Source organism: Nannospalax galili, unplaced genomic scaffold, assembly GCF_000622305.1.
Source record: "Nannospalax galili isolate Female #2095 unplaced genomic scaffold, S.galili_v1.0 scaffold440, whole genome shotgun sequence".
NCBI classification, from domain to species: domain Eukaryota; kingdom Metazoa; phylum Chordata; class Mammalia; order Rodentia; family Spalacidae; genus Nannospalax; species Nannospalax galili.
This window is the reverse complement of record NW_008347189.1, coordinates 2,745,803-2,752,738: the sequence shown is the minus strand read 5'-3', so window position 1 is coordinate 2,752,738 and position 6,936 is coordinate 2,745,803. Positions and strand designations below refer to the sequence as shown.

At 41.1% G+C, this 6,936-nt stretch overlaps 1 pseudogene; it reads left to right on the top strand.

Moving 5' to 3' along the window:
* Positions 1-832: 832 nt before the first annotated feature.
* The window catches only part of LOC103742632, a 30,487-nt pseudogene continuing 24,383 nt past the window's right edge, over positions 833-6,936 (top strand).

Genomic DNA, 6,936 nt, shown 5'->3' with positions numbered 1-6,936 from the left:
GTTAAAAAATCCATGTGCCTTACCGTTTTTTACATCTTATAATTATCTCCATCTCTAGCTCTACTTAAAGTTACTCTGGAAATAAACAACACATAGGTCAGCATTTGAGGAAAAGTGTTGTGCTTTGGAAAACTTTCTTCACTAGGAGTTTAATTTTGTGCCTAGAAGCCCAGATTGTCATCTGTAATGCGAGGGAATTGGACTAGAGAAAAGTTTAATTGCCATTTATTGAACAATTATTATGTTCCAGGGACTGCTGAAGATACTGGTGAGAAAAAGAACAAGTCTTCAGTTGCAACATATTATTGGAAGAAGAGTGAATTCATAAGCATTTCCAATAAATTATGGAAGTCTCTACTAGGAAATGCACAGAGTACTGTACTATAACAGCTTATACTAGGGATGAGAGGGAGTGTGTTTGTCTTCCTCCAGAGAAAGTCCAGGAAGACTTCATAGAGCACACTATGTTAAAGATGAGTGCAGAGAAAGTAAGTACTTAAAAGGTAACTTGCCCCCCACCCTACGCCTCTGGTCCCACAGGAGCGATACTTCAGGACCTGTCAGACTTCCCTGCTCTTAAAATATATTTCATTTATTATTTTTATTTTTTGAGTATGAGTGTATTCCCTGTATGTATATAAGTGCACCTGTATCATACAATACCCACGGAGGTCAGAAAAGGGTGCTGAATCCCCTGGGATTGGAGTTATAGATGGTTGTTAGCTGCCTTGTGGGTGCTGGGGATCAAAACAGGGTCCTCTGCAAGAGCAGCCAGTGCTCCTAACACTGAGACATCTCTTCAGCCCTTAGACTGTGGAGGACCTCATCAATGATGCCAAAGCCACACAGCAAAACAAGGACTGCCTTTAGGCAGACCCAGCAGCTGCACACAGACATAATTGTCTTCTTCCTGGAGTACACGTGTTACCTGGACATTAACTCACCATCCATCAAAGCCTGTAACACTGGCATAGTCTGTACAATTGGTCCTTCCCAATTTCTGTAGATGTTAAAAGAGATAAGTACGGAATGAAGATGGTTTGTATGAGATTTTCTCAAGGAACTCTTAAGTACCACATTGCTTATTACTGGGGCTGTGGATGCTAAGGCACCTGAGATCTGGACTGGGCTCATCAAGGGAAAAAGCTCTTCAGATGAGGAGCCAAAGAAGAAAACCACTCTCAAGATCACTCTGGATGTAGCCTATGTGGAAAAGTGTGAGGAGAACATCCTGGGGCTGAACTGCAAGAACATTTGCAAAGTGGTGGAAGTGAGCAGCAAGGCCTATGTGGATGACAAGCTTATTTCACTACAGGCAAAGGAGAAAGCTGATGACTTCCCCATGACAGAGGGACAAAATGGTGGCTCCTTAGACAACAAAAAGGATGGAAACCTTCCTTTGGCTGTTGTGGACCTTCTGATTGAGCCCCAAAGGACATTCTGGATTTGAAGTTTAGAGTAGAGCAGGATATAGACATGGAATTTGTGCCTTTCATCCTCAAGGCAGCTCACATGCATGAAGTTAGGAAGGTCCTGGGAAAGAAAGAACAGAACATCAATGTTGTCAACAGACTTGAGAATCATGAAGTTCCCAAGATTCTGGAGTCTAGTCATGGGATCATGATGGCTCACAGTGATCTAGGCATTGTGACTTTTCCTGCAGAGATGGTTTTCTGTTATCTGTGCCACAAGGTTGGACAGCATGGTGATGAAGTCCCACCTCACCAGAGCTGAGGGCAGTTGATGTGACGAGTGTAATCCAGGATGGAGCCCAGTGCATCACACTGTCTGGAGAAACAGCCAAAGGGGACTATCCTTGTGGAGGTTGTTTGCATGCAGTACTTGACTGCTATGTACTGCCTATGACACAGCATACCATCTACCACTTGCAATTATATGAAGAACTCTGCCATCTGCTCCCCATTATCTGTGAATCCCCAGAAGCCACCACCATGGGCACCACAGAGACCCCCTTTGAGTGCTTCACTGAGACTATTATCATCCTCATCAAGTTTGGCAGGACTGCTTACCAGGTGGCCAGATGCCACACACATGCTCCCATCATTACTGTGACACAAAATCCCCAGGGCCCAGTGTACCACACCCATCAGTACCATGGCATCTTCCATACACTGTGTAAGAACACAGTCCAGGAGGGCTGAACTGAGGATGCAGATCTCGGGGTGAACTTGACCATGAATGTTGGCAAGTCCTGAGGCTTGTTCAAGGTGATATGGTCACTATGATGACCAGGTGGTGCCCTGGCTTTGGTTGTACCAATACTAAATTATAGAGCTTGTGCTATGATGGGTCCCTGGAGGCCCTCTTCGAGCTCCATCTCATCCCCTTCCTACAAACGATCAATGAGCCAACAAAGCTTGTAGTGCTCATCTGGGCTATAATGTGGCACTGATGGGCTGGGACACTGGGGAAAATTAAGGCTCCTGTGAAATATGATGCAGAGTCTGGCTGTCCATTGTGGCCCTCCTCAAGTCAGGGATGAAGGAGGAATGCAGTACTGCAGGCCTTCTGAGCTGATCACAAGAAGGCAAGGGCATCTCTGTGTACTTTGTTCTTATAGAAGGTGTTGCCTAGAGAACTAGCAGTCCTGGTCTGGAGTCAGGAGACAGTCAACAAAAGTTAGGGCATGGAACTGAGGCCCCAGTATAAATGGCCTTTGGCCTGGCCCGTACTTGTTTCCCCAATTGCTTCAGCCTCCCCTGACTCCTTCTCGTGCACTATGCAGCTCTGTTCCTATACTCGGCAGTGGCTTTAATACTCTGTCTTCCAGTTTTCCTTTCCCCATGACTGCAGTCATCTCCAAGCCTCTATATGTCATAAACAACAGCTGAAGGAAAAACAAAGACAAAAAAATGAAGACGTACTTAAGATAAAATCTTCTAATAGTATAAAATATCGATTATTAAGTCATTTAAACTGTATTCCCTGATACAAATGAGAGACTACTTCTCTTTCAAAAATGCTAAACTTTGGGTGTCATCAGTAGTGACAGATCCTTAATTACTTTTAGTTTCCTGATATTTTTCTTCTTCAGAACGCCGCCTGGTCTGTTAGTTTGGGAAAGAAATATTGGTGATTTGAGCTACATCATCGAAGTAACAGAACTTTCAGACTGGAAAGGGCCTGTAACTTTTTTCAGTCTCCACTTATTTTGAAGAATGTTTTCCTAATTATAAGAGACTAGACAGTTCCTCTACTAAGTTCTTATAGCTGATAAGTGGTTGGGTTTGCACTAAATGTAGTTTCTGATTGCTAATTTATTGGTGGCTCAGCTGTCCTTGGCTCTATTCTCACAACATGAGGATATGTAACGACACATTTCCATCATATCCAAGAACCAGGAGATGAAAATTACAAAAAGGAATAAGGATAAAAATAAGTGGGATAGGTTTTATGCTTATTTTACTTTGTTTTGTGTTCATGGTTAATGATTTCACCTCTTTAACAGTAAGAATATGTTTCAAATATGTAAAAATTGGATATATTCATTTTTGCTTACTTTAGGATATAGTGTGATATTCATTATGTTCCTGCACTCATATTTTAATTTAAATGAGAAATAAATGTTACTAATAGAAATCTAAATTTCTCTTTTTTCCTAAAACAGCTATCCTCTGATATTTTCTTCAGTATCACAGATTACTTTTTCAATTCTTGTATCAGTTGAGATGGTTGAATACGATAGTGAACCTAGCATAATTCTTAGTTAATTGTGGACTTTGGATTTGCAAGTTATTTGGCCTCAGGCAAGTAATGCAAGCACTTTACATTATTGTCTTGCTTTATTTGTAAAACAGAAATGAAAGCACCATGAGAATTTAGGGAGACAGGGCACAGCCTAAGCCTAGAAACATGTTCACTGCACGCCAGTTGTTATTATTGTCATGACCCATAAAAAGTTAAATTCGCAGTGAAAATAAATGGTCAGGGTGGTCTCCAGAAACACTGCTTGCAGGAGTATTTGTCAAAGCAAATGAAAACATTTAAAAATATTTTCAGAATGGAAAAAAACAGCTCGAGTTGATGTCCCCATCACTGTTTCTGGAAACCAGTTTTAGTTCTCAGGTTTGAGCTGCCAGATGAATGAATCAAAGAGGCAATTTTGTGCAAGGGGGCCCCACATGATTCCTGGGAGTGTCTGGAATGTGAAGAAGGCATGATGTGTATGACTGCTGCAAATCTCTCTTTCTGCCAGGAATGACATTATCTGGATAGCTTGGCACAGCCTGGTCATCCCACCCTTTGGCAGTAGGACAACTATGAGACTGTGAGACAGAAACAAATAGCCTGGGCCAGGTGCAGTAGGACCCCAGGGCACATGGGAAGAAGGCACAGAGATTGTGCAGAACAAAAAAGAAGTTTGGATAAAGATGTGATAAAATGAGTGTTTAAATATGAGGAACAGGGGGCTGGAGAGATAGCACAGCAGTTAAGAACACTGTTCTTGCAGAAGACCCGGGTTCTAATCCCAGCACCCACATGGCTGCTAACAACTGTTCGTAACTCCAGTTCCAGGGAATCCAACAGTCTCTTCTGTCCTCCATGGGCATTGCATGACACAGGTGCACTTACTTACATGTAGGCAATACACTCATACACATAAAATAAAAATAATAAATAAAATATTTAAAAAAGAGAAATAATTTAGAAAAGCTCAGATAATATTTTTGAGATATTAATCAAGATCAAATCCCTTTCTTGGAATTTTCAGTTGGGAATTTTCATCCTTCCTTCTAAATTCCCTCCACCCTCTTATCGACGAAAGCTGGTTTGTACATGATATGAGAATATATGGTGTTGAAGATGAGGTTAAACCTGTGTATCTCCACCTCTCCCCCAAATATCCATGCCTTGCATTGTTGAAGCCCTCTAGTTATAGATGCATGTGTGGAGAAAGGGAATAGGAAGTCAAAGATGGACTGAAACTCTTTTATAACTCAGGGACTTTCTACTCCAGTGGAAATTTAGCAGAGTTTGAGAAAAATGCATACTATTAAATTGTTCATCATCTGAATTGAATGGTGAGATTTGAATATGAAACATATACATGGTTTCTTCCTCTTATCTTGAACTTCCAGATTCTATCTGCAATAGATGGAATGTGTTCCCCCTAAACTTCATATGCTGAAATCCCCCATCTCTAAGGTAATAATATTAGGAGGAGGGACTTTTGAAGATAAATAGGTTACACAGAGGGAGCCATTATGAGTAGAATTTGTATTTTTAAACAAGAGACCTCCCATAGAGCTCTTTCATTTGTGACTTCATGGAAATGCAGAGCCAGCAAGTGAAACCAGACAAGACACCCAACCTACTTGTGCCCTGTTTTGCACTTCCCAACCTCCAGAAGGAAGATAAAAAAATTTCTGTTGTTTATAAGCTACTCAGTCTGTGGTACTCAGATACAGCATCCCAAATAGACTAAGGCAGTAGTTTCCTATCTGAAGATATAGGTAAAATATCTTTTACAAGATTCATTGTTTGGGACGCTAATGAATAAAGAAGAACAAGGAAAATTTCTCATGAAGATTCACTACCTATAACTACTCTGCCAATACTGAAAACCACAACCTTAAACTGTTCTTGCTGAGGTGAATGGAATCTCTCACTGAGGGATAGACCTTTGTGCTCCTTCATTCAACAGACATTTGTTGAACACCAATTATGGGTCAGGCATGAAGGCTTGGCACTGCGATACGCTGCCAAGAAACAGAACACGGTTTAAGAAGAGGTTTTTTATGTCAGAGGCAAGTTAAGATTCTGTGTGAAGGAGTGCTGATGAGAGAGTAGTTCCTATGATTGATTCTTGCATAAGGATGTTTAATTATAGATTTAAGTGGAAATTAGGTAATCTGTAGTTTCCTCTCTCAACTAACAGTCGCGGTCCCTAAATAGCTTTGGAGACGGCCAGCATACTGAGACTGTTGTGAATAAGTGTGTTCGTGTCAGTTGATCTTGTTTGTTAATTCAAAGACTAAGACCTCACCTCTCAGTTACTGACTTAACATTCCAGTTCATTCTGGGGCTCACTGACAATCTTGGAAGCTGTCAAGCAGATGGGCAACGGTAACTGACTAATCAGGTCTGGGAAAGGTGAAACCCAAGCTACCAGTAAGCTAATTAAAACTGCTCTGAGCTTTGGAACTGCTCAGGAACTGAAGGTGAAAACAGAACCGCAGGACAGCACTGCAAAGAGGACTTCCAACTCTTCATCTCAAACAGGAGGCTCAAGGTTAACTGCTTAAACTAAGATCCTGCTGTTGGAGGAACTCTGTAACTGCATTTGAAGGTTATTTTGATTATTGAGTGAGATTAAGTACCTAGCATATTGTAGAATTAAAAATCTTAAGTGTCCTCCTATAAAGTAAAGATTAGATGTTTTGTGGAGATGGTGGAACCTTTAAGAAATGCGCTTCTTTGGAATTTTTCAGGTAGTTGGGCTCTAGTGCTGAAAGGAACAGTAGGTAGGCCCCACCCACTTCCTTTTCCTCCTTCTTGTTTCCTGACATACTTGTTCTCTGATGTGGGCTCCCCAAAGTAGCAGAAACAATAGGTCTTTCTGGCCATTGACTGAAATTTCTAAAACTGTGAGCCAATGAAAGCTCTTCTCTTCATAAGTTAAATATCTCAAATATTTGCTATTGTAAGAGAAAGCTAACAAAGTATACTTAGTAATACCTAATTAATTACTATGATTACAATTCTTTCTTTTCCCTCCCCCCCTTTTCCTCTTCCTCCTCCCTTCTTGTCTTTCTTCCCCACTGGACGGGCAGATCATTCTAAGACCTCACACATGCTAGACTAATGTTCTATAACTGAGCTTTTCTGTCAACCCCAATATGGCAATACTTTGAATTTTAGGGGAAAATGGACAGAATAGGAGAGGAATAAATATTTGGCTCTGAGCAGATACAT